Source organism: Ambystoma mexicanum, chromosome 1p (assembly GCF_040938575.1).
Source record: "Ambystoma mexicanum isolate Mex_15411 chromosome 1p, UKY_AmexF1_1, whole genome shotgun sequence".
NCBI lineage: Eukaryota > Metazoa > Chordata > Amphibia > Caudata > Ambystomatidae > Ambystoma > Ambystoma mexicanum.
This window is the reverse complement of record NC_090921.1, coordinates 1,337,832,229-1,337,854,074: the sequence shown is the minus strand read 5'-3', so window position 1 is coordinate 1,337,854,074 and position 21,846 is coordinate 1,337,832,229. Positions and strand designations below refer to the sequence as shown.

At 48.1% G+C, this 21,846-nt stretch overlaps 1 long non-coding RNA gene across 1 annotated transcript; it reads left to right on the top strand.

Moving 5' to 3' along the window:
• The first annotated feature begins 1,001 nt into the window (after positions 1 to 1,001).
• Positions 1,002 to 21,458, top strand: LOC138453898 (uncharacterized). The gene is made up of 2 exons (XR_011260603.1): positions 1,002 to 1,743; positions 17,726 to 21,458. It is a non-coding gene; the product is annotated as an uncharacterized lncRNA (long non-coding RNA).
• The last annotated feature ends 388 nt before the right edge of the window (positions 21,459 to 21,846 follow it).

Below are 21,846 nucleotides of genomic sequence, written 5' to 3'. Positions count from 1 at the left end.
AAAAGGGAAGGAAAACGTTAACCACCCAACCCACCCTACAAGGAAAAGCGAAAGACAAGAAGAAAACAGGCAGGAGCCGGTACGCCGAGTACTTTCTTCGGTACACGGTAGAAGAAAGTCGTAGGCGGCACGTGTCCAGGACCGGATGCCTAAGGGTAACAAAGACTTGGTGAGAAGAAGCTTTGGGCATCTACAAAGCTGGACACGAAGTGCCCAAAAGCACATTATTGTGATATATGTAATTTGTGTATTTTCTGTAAGAAAATAAAAAGCCTACGGCCTGTATCTTTCCACAACAAAATTGGTCTGCTATGTTATTCCATAGTTAGGAGTCAGGTAACAAGAGCAAAGGGAGCCCACACTACTCAGCCTAGAATGGTGGACAATGTTAAAGGCAACTGTCAGATCAAGGAGCCGTAGCTGGAAGTGAGGACGTAGGAGGTAGGGGTGGGTGCTTTCAGTGGACAGCCTTCAGGGCTGGTGGAACTCATCGCACCTGGGCAACAAGAGAGCCCTGCTATGGATGGGTAACTCAGATCTCACATCAGGTAGCAAGATAACTAGTCATATCTAAAACAGGACAAGGTGTGCCTGTCATGGGTAACATTCTCGTACCTGGCCCGGATCAAATGGGGGGGCCCGGTGGGCTATAGGCCGCTCTCCGAAATTCTGTGTGTATATTCATTCGATAGTCCCCTGCCCATCCTCCCCCTTTAATCAGCGGGGCAGCCTCGCCTATTGTTTGTCTCCCCTGTCTTTGTGTTTGGTCCTGGCTGGGACCCGCGGATTAGGACGAATCCCTCAACAGCAGCAAGCAAAGGCGAGGCCGCCCCGGAGCTCCGGGCGGCAGCAGGGAGAGGAACTGGCTAATTGGCCTCTTATCGTGTTCATCTCGGGGCCTGGACAATCAGTGAAATTCGCGCTAATCGGCGGTGGAGGGGGATCCGGGGCAAATAAATAAACACGGAGAAGCGGTTTCAGAGGAAGCGGGCTGTGACGAGGTGAAGTGACGCAGATAAAGACTGTGAGAAAACCAGCGGCAGCGGCGCGCGAGAAACAAACTTCGGGCAGCGCGGGGTTACGGCGACAGGAAAAAGCGGCTACGCGGGGAGCACGCAGGGGGGAACAGGGAGAAAGAAGGAAAGAATTTGAAGGAAATAAAGGGAGAAAGAAGGAAAGAGAGAAAAGGAAAGAAAGAAAGAAAGAAAGAAAGAAAGAAAGAAAGAAAGAAAGAAAGAAAGAAAGAAAGAAAGAAAGAAAGAAAGAAAGAAAGAAAGAGAGAAAGAGAACGAAGAAAAAAGAAAGAGAAAGAAAGAAAGAAAGAAAGAAAGAAAGAAAGAAAGAAAGAAAGAAAGAAAGAAAGAAAGAAAATAACACGATGAGGAAGAAAAGGAGCCAACGAGAATAGAGAACTAGTACATATTTCCAGCTGGAAAGTGTAGGGTGGGGGCAGGGGGATAGATTTTCAGAGTAGGTGTGAAAGCAGGACAAATAATAGAAGGTTCTGGAACCACCCCTACAGGAAGATAGCGCCTAGTAAGGAGTCCGGGAGAAAGCAGATAGAGCGAGCGAGAAGCCAGAGCCAGGGAGGTCTGGGTCAAAGTGATCGGCAAAGGTTCGGAGAAGAAGGACGTGGGGGACAGGAGCGAAGAGGCAACGCGCGCGCCAGTCATCACGCCAGCCTGAGGCACGCATCCTCGGATCCGAGAGCCACCCTCCGCGCACTTGCCAATACTAGAGACGGTAAGTTGCGCAGCAGAGCAATGCACGTGTGCAGCCTCGGGGGCCGCGGTTACTCCGCTGGCGTTTTTTTGTAGACCGAGTGGCACATTTTCACGCAGTTTTACATTCCAGAATCTAAAAAACGATGAGCTCAGAATCCGTTGCTAGATAAACGATTGTCCAATATGCCAACGTCTCTGAAAGGCCCTTAATGCACCTGTTGCAGAAACTGGTGAAACCTGCACCTCACAAACTCATACCTCGGTAAATCTAGATTGTAAGAGGGATAGCCCATTTACCATTGATGCGGGCAACTGCGAAGCATATTCACTACATCAGCAAAACCAAAAGAGTGTTGTAGGAAATGTATATAGTCAGTATGTTCACGTACTTTCATTTTGCCCACGACGTTAATAAGTTTGTTGGTGAACAATTTAACATCATTCCACAACAAAGCAGAGTTCCAGTGCACGTTGTAACAAGATAGCCGCTTGCAATCTTTGTAATGATGTACTTTGTGAATGTTTGTATCTCTTGTCTTAATGCCACCATGCACGCCTGGGAACGTATCCCAAATTAATGTTTCGGAATATTGACCGAGTCTGCAGTGGGCAGCAATTCCTCAGCGTAAGCGTTCGCAATGTGGGGGCGCTCATTCCCATGGCCCCCTCCTCCGAATGAACAATTCCCTTGATATGCAGAAATGTTAGGAGCCTATATGTGGGTGCCAAGTTCGAAGTGGGTGGGAACTCATGGGTACAACGTTCCTCTTCTTTTTGGAGAAATCAGGTATTCTCTTACTTCTTTGCACCCGGGGCGTTCCTAGATTAGCAGGTGAACGGTAGGTTTCATTTTTCCTCAGCACTTGTCTTCTGGATTTAAGCAGGTTAAACGTGAAATTGCTGCAGGTATGGCTGTGTGTGCAGGTCATGGGCGAGTGGTGGTTGCTGCAGTGCAAAGCTGCAAACGGTGAGCAGGGCCACAATGTCTTAAAGTAATGGTGCTCCTTTAAGCTGCATTGTATTTCAATGTGTTTCTTTAATTGTAATACAGCTGTTGTAAAACACAGTGTTGGGGGTGGAGGAAAGGCAGGCCCAGTGCTGTGGTCTGTATTGGGAGAGGAAGAGTGAAGGTGGACATGGGATCGTCGAGGAACATGGGTCGGGGGGCACAAGGGAACATAGGTCCACTACTTTTTTGAAATACATTTACTTTGACCCCTATCTATGTGCTACCTCCCTATCTCTCACAGAAAGGTATCAGAAGGAGCAACTGCTGCCTGCGTCACAGCCTGCTGCTGGCCAAACATTCCAGTGATTACAGCAGGCAAAGCAACACGATAGCGCAACAGCATTTCCGATGGTAGACAGACACACACACCACACACACACCCACCCACACACCCCACCCACCCCACCCGCACCCCCACCCCCATACCCCACCCCCATAATATCTGAAATCCATGACACCTTGGGCCTGATTTACAAACGCGTTTTTGAGTGGGTAAGTCCCATTAAAACACGCTTTGTAAATCAGGCCACTTGTGTGTTTTCCCACAATAAAGTCAGGCTCGTAGGCTTGGCGTGTACCTGGTCCCAGCACAAACCAGTGCCACGTATTATTTTTTTTAGTGCCCCTGGGAATGTTTGGCCCTCTAAAAACAGAAATAGGCCGTTCGGTGCACATTAGTAACAGGTAGAACTCGGCGTGTGGTAACACGTGAGGGAGGCGGACTGTAGTGGCTCGAACGCAGCCATGTTTATAAGGGAGTCGGCGGATGTGCATACAAGATGGCGACAGATCACACAGCTAGGAACGTGGCACCCAGCATTCTTTAGTGTGCATTGTGTTCTGAGTCCTCTATCTCCTTATTCCACCAGCCTTTGTATGTTTTTATCCTCCCTCAAATCTGAGGCAATGTGGGTTGGGGTTCTCTCCATTTGGCTCTATCTTACAGTGTTAAAAGAAAGGAGCGCGGCTGTTGGGCAGTCAGTGGTTGTATCCGCGTGAGCGCGTGACTGGCGGAGATTGACAGGGGTGCCGTGCCCACATCTCTTTCCGCGTGGCAGCTCTGCAGTGATGTTTTGTTGCCTACTTCAATGGGTCATTGTACTCTCACAAGTCACATTGTATTGTATTGTATTTGGTTATTTATATAGCACTCTTTCCCCACTTGTGTGGCCTCAATGCGCTTTATCCTCGGTTGGAACGCCCTTGGTGACCGTGTCGATGTGGTTGGAGATTCTAGGGAGTTTAGCTTAGGATGCATGTGTGCATGTTGGCGTTCTAGGACATGGGTGGCTGGCAAGGCTCGACTAAGCAGCCCAAGAGAGGTCAGACTCATGGGTGGGTGCTGTTGAGGGTTAGAGATAGAATGCTATTGTTCAGAGAGTCTATGTGAGACCAGCTATACCGGTTCCCTTTCAGGCGTTGGGCACTGTATGCTAATGGCAGAGGTGTTGAGGTGCATCAGGTGTTTCAGTCCGGACACCTATGTGTGCATGAGACCGGATGTGCTTGGCCATAGCCATATTCTATTGTGCATGGATGCTTGGCCGTGCCTGCGGTCTGTGTCCACACTAGTGGTGTGAGGATATACGTACCGTAGGCTGCGAGATTGTTCGGCTGGGGAAGTATATGTCCAGGTCTAGAATTGAGGGTCTTATACCAATGGGCCTAGCGTTCATACTGTAGCATGTATCCGCATATATTAAACTGCGATGGAGGCTACAGCTAGCTTTGAGAATCCTGAATAGTGGGAGAAGGGCCTATGTTTCACAGTGCAGTAGGTTTGGGCATATGGTGAACAAAGACGGAGGCTACGCCTAGAACTGAGAATCCTGCGCATGGAAAGATCCTATCACGTCCGGAGGAGAGGTTCTGGGCGGAGGCAACGGGCGGTCCCCATCCTGCCGTCGTCATCCATGCCAGTCGTCGATGTATCCAATTCCATCTCCCTTGGGGGCGACAGGGAGCCGCGGAGAGGGGGGCGAAGGGTGGCATGGAGGCATCAGGTGCCTCCTCTTCTTGGCCGACGGTTCCCCCGGTGTCAACGGGGTGACCGGCACTGGCGTCGAGGGAGGAGCGGGTGGCGAGGTCGCCAGCATCCTTCTCTGTATCTCGGAAACCAGAGTGTGAAGGGTCGAGAGGATGTCCAGTGAAAGGTCTCTGGGCGGCACTCCTAGGTGAAAGGTCTCTAGGCGACATTAATGAATTACTAGACCCTGACCGGTAAATCGTTCCCCTTCTTCACTCTTCCCATCCGTATATTCAACATACTGGTGAAAGATGAAAGGAAGGCCATTGAATGTAGGTACTAGTGATGTTTAAACATCATTCAGTCCCATTGTGACTGTTAACTTCTGCCTGGCTGGGCATGTGCCCAAGGTATGGATGTAAAGCTCTGCACTGCAAGGTACAGGATTTCACAGAGCAGCTGGCTCTTATTTTAAAATCCTGCATGAACAATTCGCCCCAAATGTCACCTAGACATTGACACAGCAATCCCACGCTGTGCCTGATGACTACATCACACAGCTGTTATACTATCTCTAGACTATCTCAGCTGCCGCATTAAGCATATGTACTATTTGCATGCAATGTAAGCTTTGTTTATTTCATGTTTGATCAGACCACAGTCTGTTGTCACTCACCCTAGAGCGCTTTGATAGCATGACAGTGTGGGCGCTATATAGATAACAAGTAACATAACAAGGCACCTTTCTCTAACTAGTGGATTTGATCCAGGGGAGCATTTAAATCAGAGGTGTGCTTTATCTTGTTCATTTATGCAAGAACAATTGGAAGGGTTGCATGCATCAAGAGAAGGCACAGGCCTTGATTCGAGTAGCGAGAGCACATGGCGGGAGCTTGATTTAATTTCCGGGTGATCAAAGCAGGTAAAGAGCAAGGTCGGACTGGGCCCTAAAATTGTCGTGGGCACCAATGACAAAAGTGGCCCACAGTTGCAAATGGATATTCATTCATTTTGTGACACTGTTTAAATAGCAACCAATGTTTTTTTGTTGTTGATCAAGTGTGATGCAAATTGTGCATTAAAAGAAATATGTATTCAGTAACACTGATCAAAACTACTAGCCGCAGAGTGAATTAACTCATCAAACTGGCCCAAATTGACCCAAAAAACGGACCCACACCAGCATTTTGTGTTTTTGGGTCTGCCCTGGGCCTATTGCCCTGTAGGCCAGTCCGAGTCTGGTAAAGAGTGAAAAGTCGTGTACGAACCTTCCGGTTACGACAGAACATTGCAGGCTCCATTTCTATTTCTATTTCTATTACTTGCCTTCCATCTCACCCCCTCCGCCCATAGCAACCTTCGCTTTTATGACTTTTTCACTCTTGATCTAGGCCTCTGAATTAAGATTGGCATAGCAGTCCCAGAAGGAGCATCCAGGAAATATGAGCAGTCATTTAAATGGATGCAGGGCATATATTAAGCCGATACCTCTACCCGGATTGTCCGAGCACTTTCTGGAGCCCCTGACCCACCCAAAACGAATCGATATTTAATTCATAGCTCTGCAAAACCTCCTTGGAACCAAATTATTATGGCTATCTCTACACATATAGTCTCGGGGGGATAGCTGAAGGGCAACTTGCTCGCCTTGGAAACAAGACGACACGGAGCACCACAGGTTCGATCTCCGGGTCTGCTCTTAGAAACCTCTGGGTATTAAGCGTGTTATAAATAGCCTATTATATCATATCGATTCTCTGACTTTCCCAGAATACACTCCATATTAGATGGGCTGGCACACATCCATTCTTGCACAAAGCACTTCCATTTGCCCATTTTCCCCACATTCTCCTTTTCTTCCCACTTCCAGCTCTTGCTTTCTGCAGCTTTGTCGCTATTCCGCAGTCAGGCTAAGGTCTGGAGCACTTCAGGCGTGGGCCCTATATGCTGCAAAGGCGACTGGATAACACGGTGGCGTTATTGCAGGCAGTGAAGAAATGGGCAGCTTGACGGGTGTCCGCATTGAACCACTTGTTGAGCATGGCTTCAAAGGGAACTCAACAGCAACACTTGACCTTTCTGAAGGCTCTTTCCTTCTGCTGTTCCGTGGGAAAGAATCAGGAATTCGTAATCAACCTCCATGACATCAGCACAGGGGGACATTCCATTTTCTCTGCCAGCTATTGCTTTGGTGTGAGGTGACAGACAGCCTGATATTATTTTACGATGTATGTAGTTAGTTTATCCCCCCTTTCCCTCCTCCTGCAATTCTGGTCCATGCAGAGAACGCAGGGGGTGGAAAAGCTACGCACAGAGGGCATACTGAACACACACTTATAGAGCCTGAGGACATAAATTTAATCCCTAGGTTCTAGACTACAAGGGTAGGTTCAGGGCATGGGTCAAGGGAGATAGGCCAGTACTCACAAGTCCAGGGCTGTCCTGTAGTATTGGACCTAACTAGTAAGACCTCTCTTTTTTCTCCGTTGAGTTTAAGGCAGTTATTGGCCATCCAATCCCTAACCACAGATAAACAATCTTTGAGTTTGTGAGGAGGGTCAGAAGATGGAACAAGGAGGCGAAAGAGAATCTGTGTGTCATGAGCGTATGAGAAGAAGTGTACCCCATGGCTGGTAATCAGATTCAACAGGCGCGCATGTATAACTTGAACAGGAGGGGAGATAGGGCGAGCCCTTGAGGAACCCCACAGTTCAGAGCAGTGGACGAGAGGAAGTGAAAGTGGGAAGAGAGACCATTTGCAACCGGTTAGACAAAAAGGAAGAGAACCACCTCAGAGAGATGCCTGAGATTCCTGAGGTCGGGGAGAATCAAAGCTCTCACCTCTGTGCGGTCCTGAAGCAGGGCAATGTCATCCAAAAGAGCCACCATTACAGACTCCGTTCCCATACCGGGACCGAAGCCGGCTTGGAAGGGGTGGAGGAGGTGATTGGCTTCCAAAAAGGCAGTCAGTGGGGAGTTACAATAGACTCCATCAGTTTCATGAGAACTAGAAGCAGAGATATTGGGCGTAGTTCTCAGCTATTGCCGGGTCAAGAAGAGGAGAGATAATAGCATGTTTAAGGGGCTCAGAATTGTCTCCGGTAGAAAAGGAGTATTGGAGTGCTACCGTAAACCGAGGAACAGTTGTGGGAGAGATCCATTGCAGGATGCAAAGTGGGTTAGGGTCAGTGGGGGAGGAAGATTTGAGTTTTGACAATGCAGCTAGAACCATACTGTCAGTCACTGTGTTAAATTGAAAGGCACTAGGTTGAGACTCTTCCACGTCAGGAAGTGTGGCAGGAGAGTTTGCAGAGCCATGGGTATGAATGTGTGCATACAATGCTGGGACACGGGGCATTGGAGAATGGATGGTTTCATACACCGACATGGCATGTTTTACTGGTATTTTTAGGCAAAGTCAACTCGATGAGTGTTTTAGCGTGGAGGGGTTGGGGTCCAGGGTGGGTTTATTGTATAATAGGGCAGGCAGCCTGGACTTTGTTTTAGTGTAGCATGGCATTTTTTACTCGCATTAAGGGCACAGTGAACATTATTTGTGGACTTACATTGGGGGCTGTGCATTTGTGAAGCCAGCAAGGAAATGTTTACTTATTTTGGCATTGCCTTTTTTACTGGTGTTAAGGTCAAAGTCAACATGAAGAGTGTTCCTACATGGTGGGTGAGGGGCATTTATACTGCCAGTAATAACATGTTGTCTTCCTGTTGCATGAGATTACTGGCATTAAGGGCAAAGCCAACAGGAATGTGTTCTTACATGGGGACACAGGTGAAAGATTTAAGGTTCTATTAAAAAGCATATATACATCTTTCAACTAGTGCAGTGCGTGGCGTGCCCCTGCAGCAGCAGGGTCATCAGCATAACCGATAGGGGCCAATCAGTATCCTTACCTCCTTTTCTTTCTTCTCTTTACTCTCTTTCTTGTGGTGTCCCCAAGGGCTCAGCCTGGCCCCCGATGTTATTTAACATCTATATTCTGCTTCTGGTTGGCCTCATCATCTCCCACGGCTTCAGGTGCTACTCATATGCGTCTCATCTGCGTGACTGCCTGTGGGGGATTGGATGAGTGGCAACTGGCTTAAACGTAACGGAGACAAGACGGAGGTACTGGTGGCGGGGGCCTCCTCTAAATCTGGCTCTTGGTCCACTTCCTTCTGGCCCTCTTCACTGGGTGTGTTCCCTATTCCGGTGACTGTTGTGAAAAATCTAGGGGTCTACCTGCCTGCATCTCTGTCTATGGCCTTGCAGGTTAGCAGAGTATGTCAAACTGGGCATTTTATACTGAGGGTTCTATGCAGGATCCTGCCCTTTCTCCCCTCCTCGCTTCGCCCCTTGGTTGTCGACTCTCTTATCTCTAGCAGGCATGACTACTGCAATGCTTTATATCTGGCACAGCCCTCTGGCCTAATCCACTGTATTCAACTGTTACAGAACCTGGCTACTCGGACAGCCACAGCTACACCGTATGGTTCTCATATTAGTCCAGTGCTGCGTTGTTTGCACTGGCTTCCGGTGAAACAAAGAATAGCCCTTTAATCCCTCTGCTTGGTCCACCGGGTGTACTATCAGGCAGGTGCTGATTTCCTTCGGGACAAGTGCCAACCCCATATTCTCTGTCGGACTCTGCATTTCAGCGTGGTGCTGCAGGTCGGCCAGAGATTCTGTTGCCAGGCCCGTGCTTTTTCGAGGAACTTGGTGGGGTGCCCTCAGCATGGCTCACAGGGGAGCCCCCACAATTTGTGATATGCCACGGCCCATAGCAGATAACTATCCTTCTATAATTCTATATGTCTGATTCCCCAAATGAGGGGTGCTATGTTTCTGAGGTATGAGCGTATCAGTGCGTACATTGTGCCCAAGGGGGTCATTTCCATGGTGGAAGTCGAAAGTATAGTCAGGTCATTGAAACCAAGCCAACTCCTGGACGACTAGCCTGTCAAATCACCGAAACCGAGCCAGCCCCGGGAGGGATAGCCTGTCAAGTCACCGAAACCGAGCCCGCCCCGGGAGGGATAGCCTGTCAAGTCACCGAAACCGAGCCAGCCCGGGAGGGATAGCCTGTCAAGTCACAGAAACCGAGCCAGCCCCGGCAGGGATAGCCTGTCAAGTCACCGAAACCGAGCCAGCCCGGGAGGGATAGCCTGTCAAGTCACCGCAACCGAGCCCGCCCCGGCAGGGATAGCCTGTCAAGTCACTGAAACCGAGCCAGCCCAGGAGGGATAGCCTGTCAAGTCACCGAAACCGAGCCCGCCCCGGCAGGGATAGCCTGTCAAGTCACTGAAACCGAGCCAGCCCGGGAGGGATAGCCTGTCAAGTCACTGAAACCGAGCCAGCCTGGGAGGGATAGTCTGTCAAGTCACCGAAACCGAGCCCGCCCGAGCAGGGATAGCCTGTCAAATTGCATATTGAAAGTAAACCTGGAGTGGTGGCCATTGGTTCTTCCTATATCATGCAGTTTCAAAGCCAGGGAAAGTGCCATCCTCCAGACAAGGCGCTATAATAGTACCAGTCTAGGTTGATTTCTTTGATGGACACTGCCAGTAAACATTTTGTTAAATGGTTGTTAGTAAGGCTAGAACGGGCACAGACAAGGGGGTGCCTGCCCATTCAGCAAAGAGTATTTAATGTCAGGGTGCCTATGCTTAAACAGGCATTTCCCTTACATTTTTGGCAGCCAGCTACATTAAATCAGGAGGTTTCAACCCCCCAAACCCTCCGTTTCATCCCCTGCCACCTCCTTCCCAGCCCATAACATTCCCTCTCACTTTCCACCACTCACACACGCAAGCACACTTTTACCTGCTCCTCCTCCCCCTCTCTTCCCCCCACACACACACACTCTCTTCCACTTCGGTACACCCTGTTTCGGCGCGGGCCGGTTTGCCGCGGGGCCAGTTCGGCAACGCCCATTTTGGCGCAGAAGCCTTTCTGGCGCCGTCGATTTGGCGCGAGGGTCGTTTGGACGTGGCTGACATTGCAGCCACGCCTGAACTCCCTCACGCCAAATCCAAAAGCCTAATTATTTTCAAATGCAACACGTTGGCAGGCAGAGGCGTTGCTAGGGGGGGGGGGGGTTAAGGGGCTATAGCCCCTGGTCTTTTGGTTGTAGCCCCAGATAGAATCTCAGGAGCTACAGCCAAATTGCTGGCTAGCCCCCAGTCCCGACAGTTCCGACATTAGCGTAGCCCTGGGTCTTTTCCAGACCTAGCAACACCCCTGTTGGCAGGTAATGTTAAGGTGTTGCATTTGAAAAGAAATGTGGGTGTGGGACCGGAGCAGAGCCTGTGTGAGCAACTGCTGTGAGAGCCAGCACGCCAGCCCCCCACCCTGCCAGCCCCCCACCCTGCCCCGGCGGTGCACTGCTTGGGGCACAGCGTGAAGTGCACCAGGATCACACAGCTCTCTCGTACAATCCATGTACTGCACGGGTTGCTGCAGTGCAAGCTTCTCTCTCGTACACCCCATGTACTGCACGGGTTGCTGCAGTGCAAGCTTCTCTCTCGTACATCCCATCTACTGCACGGGTTGCTGCAGTGCAAGCTTCTCTCTCGTACACCCCATGTACTGCACGGGTTGCTGCAGTGCAACCTTCTCTCTCGTACACCCCATGTACTGCACGGGTTGCTGCAGTGCAAGCTTCTCTCTCGTACACCCCATGTACTGCACGGGTTGCTGCAGTGCAAGCTTCTCTCGTACACCCCATGTACTGCACGGGTTGCTGCAGTGCAAGCTTCTCTCTCGTACACACCATGTACTGCACGGGTTGCTGCAGTGCAAGCTTCTCTCTCGTACACCCATGTACTGCACGGGTTGCTGCAGTGCAAGCTTATCTCTCGTACACCCCATTCTACACTGCACCAGTGTACATATAAATGGTCCACGGCAGTGCAAGCTTCTCTCTCGTACAGCCCATGTACTGCACGGGTTGCTGCAGTGCAAGCTTTTCTCTCGTACACCCTATGTACTGCACGGGTTGCTGCAGTGCAAGCTTCTCCCTCGTACACCCTATGTACTGCACGGGTTGCTGCAGTGCAAGCTTCTCTCTCGTACACCCCATGTACTGCACGGGTTGCTGCAGTGCAAGCTTATCTCTCGTACACCCCATTCTACACCGCACCAGTGTACCTATAAATGGTCCACAGAAGTGCAAGCTTCTCTCTCGTACACCCCATGTACTGCACGGGTTGCTGCACTGCAAGCTTCTGTCTCGTACACCCCATGTACTGCACGGGTTGCTGCAGTGCAAGCTTCCCTCTCGTACACCCCATGTACTGCACGGGTTGCTGCACTGCAAGCTTCTGTCTCGTACACCCCATGTACTGCACGGGTTGCTGCAGTGCAAGCTTATCTCTCGTACACCCCATTCTACACCGCACCAGTGTACCTATAAATGGTCCACAGCAGTGCAAGCTTCTCTCTCGTGCACCCCATGTACTGCACGGGTTGCACGGGTCTGTCTCGTACACCCCATGTACTGCACGGGTTGGTGCAGTGCAAGCTTCCCTCTCGTACACCCCATGTACTGCACGGGTTGCTGCACTGCAAGCTTCTGTCTCGTACACCCCATGTACTGCACGGGTTGCTGCAGTGCAAGCTTATCTCTCGTACACCCCATTCTACACCGCACCAGTGTACCTATAAATGGTCCACAGCATTGCAAGATTCCCTCTTACACAAGTTCTTCTGAGAGCAGCAGCCAAGTTTCACACTCAGACTGGGGCCCATCAGCGTGCACGCTTCTATGGCATGGGCCGTAGCGTTAGTGCAAGCTTCTATGGCATAGGCAGCACCAGTAATGCAAGCTCCACTGGCACTGAGAGAAGAGAGGAAGTGCAGGCTTCCTGCACACCTGCCTGGGAGTGGCGGCACAACTGCCCGCATCTGAACATCAAATGCCCTCCGATTTCTGCTGTTAGACCTGGCACCGCTCATGGGTGTTACACTCTGCCTCACCCCAGCAGTGGCGCGCAAGTGCTGTTCGCTAGGTGGCACCGGCAGCGGGCCGTGCAAACTGCCTATGCTTTCTGTATGCCGTGTTGGTGGATTGTAACGTGAGATTGCAGCTGAGGTTATAGCGGCGGTGCGAGGTTAGTTACCCTACACATGGTATTGCATAGTTGGGCATAGTTGGGTGTTGGTCTGCGGTCCCTACTTGTCTCTGGTGCCATTAGCAGTGCTCGAGCCTCTGTTCGGATCGGGCACTAGTTGAGCTCTTATTTTTTCAGCACTGGAGCCAGTTTAGTAAAGACCCGTCGTTCTAGTTCCCTGTACTTAATGAGCAGCTGGCGTTTACCTGGTTCAGCTGTATAAGAGTAAGAAAAATAGTCTCACAGGCGGAGATGTACGAGATAAAAAGACCCCGCAGATTAATAATGGTTGTATTATCATAGAACGTCAAACGTCACACGTCACTTTAGAGGGTGAAATAGCCAATATCCCGTGTGATTCGAGCCAGCCCAAGAGGCATCCTCTGAAACGCGTGCAATCTACTGCCGAGACTCCATGCAGCCCGACCAGAGACCTCTGCTCACTGAAAATAAGAAGGCCTCCCGACATCAGCATCGCTCTCCCATTCCATCGTGGCAAGGTGGGCGTGAAATAATACATAAAAGAAGAAAGAGGGGGCGAAGAAGAACATTGTTCTGGCTGACCTCCAGAATATCTTTGAAATAATAGACATACAAGTCGCCTCTAAGTGTTCTGGAGTTATTAAGCTCAATCCCCCAACAGGCACAAGAGGGAAACCTCAAGCAAAACTGGATATAATTGAGGGAAATCATGATGGCTAGGCAATCCCATGAGGGCGAACCTCAGGACTGCACACACGCCCTCCAGTTGCAGGTAATACAGCGCACTCATGAAAAAGTTCCACTGAATCGAGCTGTGCCACTTTATAGTATAGGGGAGAGCGCTCCTCCCATGCCAATACCCGCGCCAAAACATCCTGGCGCCCGAACATCCCCGTGGCGAACGGGCCGCGCCGAAATGGGCTCTGCGGCCAATCGGCCGCGCCAAATCGGCCGGCGCCGAAATGGCCGCGCAAAATCGTCCTGCTTCGCTTCCACTTACCTCACCGCCCAGCCACGCCTGTCAGTCGCTGCACGCGCTTGTGTGCGACAGGGCAGGCCAGTTGTATTTAGAAAGACAAGACCGCTAGGAGCAGTCTTTCTAAATCGATTTTTTTTCCAGTTATGTAAAAACCATTTTTTCACTCCATATGAGAGTAGGATGTCAGGGAGGTGGAAAAGTAACAGAACAAACAACAACCAAAAATATCCCCTAACCCAGCTATGTTATGCTTTTTTCTAACTGCTTTGCCTCTTACTTAACAACCAGTGCCCGTTCCCTCCCTTGATAAAAGAGGCCAGCGTGCCACGCCTCGTATACAAGCAGGCAAACAAGCTCATATGCTAATAGACATGCATAGACAATTGACTATTGCAAGGGTCTATTGCCGAAATATGTTTTAATAGTTAATAAAGAGAAAACAAAATCTATGGTTTCCTCCAGCAGAAGAAAAACAGTTTAATATGTTTAGGGGGACTGGGCCTTGAACGGATTGATGAATAGTAATGTTTAGGTCTGCTTTGTTCTTCATCTAGAGAGAGCCAGTACTACCAGTCTATAACAATGGCCTTCAAACTATGGGGACTGCCGTCCAAATGGTGACCTGAGCGCCTGTAGGTGCGAGGCTCTTTAAAATAGGAGTAGTATGCGTGTGACACTCTGAACCACCGGAAATTGTCAGTTTCAAAAACCATTGTTGGTATGCTGCTCCATGTTTTAAAACCCCAGGGTATTAGGCTGAATTCAATGCCTCATTACAACCCCGGTTTTCCGGGAATCACGGAGGCGGAATGGTGTAAATCCCCATTCCCATCGAGTCCTATGGGACTCGATGGAAATGGGGATCATGGAAACACCGGCAGCATCTCGTAATGCTGCTGGTGTTTCCTCGTCCGCCTGCATGCGGTAGGTGTTAAACCCGCCAGGTCAGACCTGGCGGGAACATCACCTCCCGCCTGCAGGGGTCGGACTCAAGCGGTCCAGAAACAACGGTGGCGGCGAGTTTACCGCCACCGTTATTTCCGGACCGCCTGGGTCGTAATGAGGCCTGACTTGCCTTGCCAGGAAATCCATAGGCAATTTAGCCCAGTAAGGGTAGGCCAGTTTGGGATTAAGCGGCAAAAAGAACATGGAGAGAGCTGCAGGGGCCGGAGGGAGCTTGGCAGTGTGATCATGAATCAATATGGTGTCCATCAGATGGTGTGCGAGGGGACATCCAAAATTAAGCTTGGGGGCTCCTTTTCCTACAATTGGGAAAATCTGCCTGCATATGTTCACAACAAATATGCATTGACCATATATAGTGTCCGGTTTCCACATGCAACAGGGCAGTGGGAACTTGTAAACACGTTTTTTGGGGGTCATAACTCTGTGCAGCATACTTAAAGCACTTTGGTTGTGGGGCATTGGGCAGCTGTGTGATGCCTCCCACAAGATTATAATGGAGAGTATGTTTCCTAAAAGCAAATTGCAGCGTGCAATTGCCCTGGTTTCATCATTGACTTTGGATAACAAGAGTCCCAACCTTGGACGTCATTAATCTCCAAGCATATTTACTTTCCCACGCAAAAACGCAGAGAGCAGGGTCAAACATGTCCATGATTACTGAACAGCTTTTGGAGAGGTCTGTCTTTGGTCAACAAATGCACATTACAAATGACACAGCCTTTAGTTTAGACTGGTGTTTCCTTGGGCAATATGTGCACACCACCAACACTGGTCTTGTGGCCTAATTGTGTGGCAAACGCCTAAATAAAGCAATCGAGAGTTGGTGGGGGGCCAGGGGAGTTGCAGTTTATCAAGGGGACAAGTGGATTGGTCTTGAGCTGCACAGCAAAAGAAAAAAAAGGCAGACAGCGGGGAGCTGGAACACTAAATAGCCTTTTAAAAAGCGATTAAGTTCACACTGTCAGGGTGTGTGGGGAGGGTTTGGGGGTTGGCAAGGTTTTGGGGCCTGTGTCAATTGAAAAAGATGAAGGGCCCTTTTGCACTGGGCATTGTCAATAAAACCAATGACCATCTTATTTTTTATGTCGGCGATATTATGGGCCATGTGTCGAGCTTCTAAAACTAGTTTGTAAGGAGAGTGGACTGCTCTAGCAACAAAAGCAGTTCTGTCGATACTTGTGATTGCTGAGGACATCTAGGAGACGTTGGATCAGCTCCATGTCTGCTCACTAGATGTAAACCTAATTGGAGGTGTCTGCATGCTGTTATGATCACTTGGATGAGGCTGCTTTTAGATTCTGTATTCAGTCAACGCTATTGCATATGCATATGCCTAACCTGTAGCCTAAGTTGTGAATTCCCTTTATGCTATGTTGCGCCGAGTTACCTACGGGTTCGGTGCGCCTAACAAATAAATAAACAAACAAACAAACATATGTAAAGTTACGCAACAAATATCTTTTAGTAAACCAGACGTCTTATGAATAGAGGTCTAAGCATCCACACGTATGCACTGGAGAAAATAAAATATGTGGGAACATGGCTGGGACATTTACATCTGTAAAAGGAGGAATCAAAGTACAGGAAGTAGGGGTATTCAATTACAGGAAGTAGGGGTATTCAATTACAGGAAGTAGGGGTATTCAATTACAGGAAGTAGGAGTATTCAATTACAGGAAGTAGGGGTATTCAATTACAAGAAGTAGGAGTATTCAATTACAGGAAGTAGGGGTATTCAATTACAGGAAGTAGGAGTATTCAATTACAGGAAGTAGGGGTATTCAATTACAGGAAGTAGGGGTATTCAAGTACAGGAAGTAGGAGTATTCAATTACAGGAAGTAGGGGTATTCAATTACAGGAAGTAGGGGAATTCAAAAAGTAAGTGCTCCATCTCCTAGGACTACAGGTCATGGCATGAAGTTGCAACAAGAGACTCAGGGCTCACGCAGAGCTCCCTACTGGATCCTTATGTGGTACAGATCCAAGATTGATCCTCAGAGGCCCACCCACACCGGGTTTACAGAATAGCCAGTGACTATGCTACTAGCTCCTATTAGCACTTATTGTAACCAAATGGATTTTGTATCGCTGGCCTGAAAACAAGTTTTGGAGTTTGCTCTTGAGGAACACACTTGGAGACCCATGGTATGGAGGGTGTAGGCCATGGTGTGCAGTGAAAAAATCGAAAACATTTCGTCGAAAGTCATAATATCGAAAACAAAAAGGTCGAAAAAAAAAGTCGAAAGCCCTTTTTTAAAATTATATATTTATTTTGGGGTCCGGGAATAAAAAAAAATGGGTAAAACAAAAAAAATAAAGGGGGTTTCGGGGGAACCCACCCATTTCGAATAAAAAGCAATTTAAAAAAAAAAATTTAAATTTTTGTTTTCGACTTTTTTTTCCTCGGTATTATGACTTTCGAAAAAATGACATTCGATTACATCACTATAAACCGTAGGCCATCCATTCCTGCTATTCTTTGCAATCCGAAACCTGGAGTACTGCATCTGTAATGAAAAAAAATCATAATTACAACTACGTTAATGTAAAGAATAACAACAGGACCAGATGGATGACCACTACATGGCATGGGTATAGTTGATAGCAGCGGGTAACCTTAAGCAATACTTTTCATAGTGCAGTGTACTGAATTGGTATAGCAGCCTCCCAGCAAATGTGGTGAAAGCAAAAGTAATTTTGATTAAACACATCACTAGCCACAGGGGAACCATATTGATTGACTGTCCCAAGGATACCATTTTATAACATGTTAGATTGCCTCTGATTGATCTTGAGGGAGTGGAGAATGCACACCATGCCAATCCGCACTGGTTGCAACTAAGGGAGTTAAGTGCTTGAAGGCAATAGTAACTTCAGTATCTGGAGGCAATTTATTTTGCAAAGTGTGTAACAGAACTGCTCTTACTAACTCGCCCAAAGGTACAGTATACGACTCACTGACTCACTCAGTCTCTATTTTTCTCCACTCAGGATCTGGGGCCTTGTCATGGACCAATCGTCAGCAACAGACATGTCCACCATCGACAGAAAGGAGGAAGTGACACTGAATCTCGGCAGCGTCCGGCCCGATCCCCACCTTATCAGTGCTACCACTGGAGGAGTCGAGAATTCATGCCACGTTTGCATGATGGCCTTTGGCACAGTGGTGCTGGTGATTGGCACATCAAGCACCGGCGTGGCCTTGTTCAACGACTCAGTGAAGTCCACCTTGTTCTTCCTGGGACTGAGCCTTCTGGCAATTGGCCTGGTCATGTTGGCTTTTGCCTGCCTGAGGAGCAGGTTCAAAAAGCTGCGGGGGAGAAAGGGAAGCCTTACCATACTCGTTTCTGAGACAGAACAGAAGAAACCTAGCGTGTAGACTGAACCCTGACACAGGTGGACTCAGTCCAGAATACCAACATTTGTCCCGAGTGAGCTCCCTACGAAGGACCCATGCCTTTTTCATATATCTATTGGAAGAAGTGTACTGGTGTATTGGTAGAAGTGTACCAAAAAAGTAGTGCAATTGTGACCCTGGTGGGGGACAGACTAGGCAGGAGGGGAGCAACGGTCTATATGTTTTTCAAGGGTTGCATCCATGCTGGTTGACAGTCAATTGAGTTGAAACAGATTTCCGTTTAGCTGTAACTGCTGCTGAGTGGTAAAGTGGAGAAGTGTGGTTTAACTTCACAAAGAACAGGTCGAGAATGGTAAAAATGGTTGCAAAAAGTAGTGGAACTGTTAACAGTAAAAAAAAAAAAAAAGTAGTGGAACATCGCTCCCCACTGCTCCCGCTCACTTCAACCACTGCTATATCCTAAAAAGGTCATGGAACCAAGTCAGACGACCCATCTAACAATGCCTTCATTCATCTTCCTGTGGGGAGAATTGTCCTCATCCACCAAGCCCCAAAATACGGTTGAATGGCTACAAGAAGCAAGAGAAAGAACGCCCTGTATAGCACCGGGTTTCGGGGCTCCTGGCTTGCTGACTGGGACCTTATTCTCCCGTGTCTTAGTTACTTGGCATGATAGTAGTTGCTGCACCTGTCACATGACTAGTTCAGCAGTCATGAATACGCTCTGGTTGCTTGGAAGGGCCAATGTACAACCAACAATAAGAGGACTGGATGGCTGTCAAACAACTGGAGGCTCTGAACAGGGGGAATGCTCTGTCTTTCTTTGTTGTTTCACTGAGGTCTCCTAGAGTTCTGTGAAGGGGACCTATTCAAACATGCATCTGTAAGTCACCTTAACATCTTGGTTTCTAAGTGCTACTCCTCGCTTTCCTTTAGTGTGAAAATCCATGGACCTCTTGATTGGCCCGGTGAGCAGCTTGATTGCAAAAGACTAGTTCTTTATTAGCCAAGCCACAGTCTAACTGAGATACATTATAAATGCCATATCTCCATTAGGAGAAGCAGAACCTAGTTCATATCCAGGAGGAAATACCCAGTCATTACAGATTGAAACATTGCCTTCTTGTCATTGCCTTGAGAGGAGAATCCAATTCAAGACGGTCGTTCATGGACTGGGTCCTATCCACCGACCCGGCAGAGCTACCAAGCATCCAAGAACCGGCCACTACCACTCTTCTGCTTTCAGGGTCGGGCTCCTACTTGCAACGTCCTCAAACTCGTATGTTGCTTCAAATGTTGGGGTGCATCTGCCACTGCTCTCTTTGCCAGTATATGTTTGGGGATCCCATTGCAAGTGTGCTTTACTTCTGTTCTGTCCCAAAAGCATCCTTCTCCTCTCAAGTGGGCCAGACCCGGGGACAGTACAGCCATATATGGAGGCAATGTCTTCATGCTTTACTTTATCAGTTTTATCTGGGGTTTTATAATGCACCTGCCAAAGCTACAGCTGCTCTGCGTTTATCTCTAGGATGTCCTACCTACTGCTCCCCAGGCTACCCCAAAATGATCCACATTGCACTCTTAAAGAAGTACCATCACACTAAGACTCTGCGGCCTATACCGCCACATCACCTGATGCGCAGCTGGCCCCTAAGAAGTCAACAATAGATAAATCCATAAGTGCCCTCAATGTGCCGCTGTTTGTCAATTCTAAGACTCATGTGCTGCAAGTGCCTGCAATATGTTATATTAGCACTCATGAACTGCAAGTACCCTCGAAATGTCCCTGATTGTCAATACTACAATTCATATGCTGCACGTGCCCTCTATATGCTGCTGTTTGTTAATACTATGACTTATGTGCTGCAGATACCACCAATACGCTACTGTTTATCAATACTTTGACTCGTGTGCTGCAAGTGTCCTAAATATGCTGCTGTTTGGCAATATTATGACTCGTATGCTCCAAGTTCCCTTAATACGCCTCTATTTATCAATACTTTGACTCATGTGCTGCAATACGCTCAAAATGCTGCTGTTTGTCAATATTAGAAATGATGTACTGCAAGTACCCTCAATATGCCACTGTTTGTCAATACGACTCATGTGCTGCACATGCCGTCAATATGTCACTGTTTGTCAATACTACGACTCATATGCTGCACGTGCCCTAAATATACCACTGTTTATCAATACTTTGACTCGTGTGCTGCATGTGCCCTCAATATGCCACTGTTGTTCAATACTTTGACTCATGTTCTGCACGTGCCCTCAATACGCCACTGTTTGTCAATATTGTATGACTCATATGCTGCACGTGCCCTCACTATACCACTGTTTATCAATACTTTGACTCGTGTGCTGCATGTGCCCTCAATATGCCACTGTTTATCAATACTTTGACTCGTGTGCTGCATGTGCCCTCAATATGCCACTGTTTATTAATACTTTGACTTGTGTGCTGCATGTGCCCTCAATATGCCACTGTTTATCAATACTTTGATTCATGTGCTGCACATGCTCTCAATATGCCACTGTTTATTAATACTTTGATTCATGTGCTGCACGTGCCCTCAATACGCCACTGTTTGTCAATAGTATGACTCATGTGCTGCACGTGCCCTCAATATGCCACTGTTTGTCTATACTTTGACTCATGTGCTGCACGTGCCCTCAATATGCCACTGTTTGTCTATACTTTGACTCATGTGCTGCACATGCCCTCAATACGCCACGTTTGTCAATAGAATGACTCATGTGCTGCCTTTGGTTGGGCTGTTGTCGAGAGCATCCCAATGCTGGACTGCCAAATTCCACAGGCATATGCACTTCAGTAAACATATAAATCGCACCATTGATGTATACAAGTTATTGTGTTTTATCTCAAGAGCCATATGGATGGGGAGCGCATCAAGAATATATTTATTTTTGAAAAAAGGAAATATCTCCACTTGAGCAACCTCTATGTAGCTTTTTATTATTTACAGCCCGTAGAGGTTTAAAATACACCACATGACAAATATTTGTATTCAATGCAGGAAGGCCATGTTAGCAGCACTAGACACAATGATGATGCCCTTGCCGCTGGGATGCCCGTCTGCACACAAGCCACCTGGTGGCAGTGAGCCACTATGTGACCAGGATGTCAGGCACTGGACACCAGAACCTATGTCGAAACTTTGCAACATAAAAGTGCAAACCGTTAACAATAGCTGTCTTCTGGGTCTTTTAAAAATATATGCTTTCTTTTTAACAGCCTCAAACATTGATGAAAATATGTACATTTAGGGGTACAGAAGTCACTACAGCGTGTAAAATGTCCTTTATGATACATCACTCTATAATAAATGTAATTGTAGTAAATCATACTTATTTTTTGGTCACTTTTGGCCCTGTACTGCATTTTTAAACTTCTCTCTTTGGTCGCTGGTGGCCCCTTTAAAAATGGTTTCTTGGCCGCTAGTGGCAATGTACTGAATTTTAAAAGGATTGATTGGTCCTTGGAAACCCTCTATCCCAACACCTAGCAATGCTCTGCCCTACAGCTGTCACCATTTCCAACTCAACAGCAGCATAACGCTGCCCTCATCACGACTACTGCCAGCTATTTCTTCCCCGCCACCTTTCGCCTCTCTTCCTTCCTCCTCATCCAGAAAAAAGCCTTTGAAGCGATAGTCTCAATACAACCTAATCTATTCCCTGTGCCTCCCCGCAGGACTCCTTACATCACCCCTTGCTCATCACTCTTCCCCCA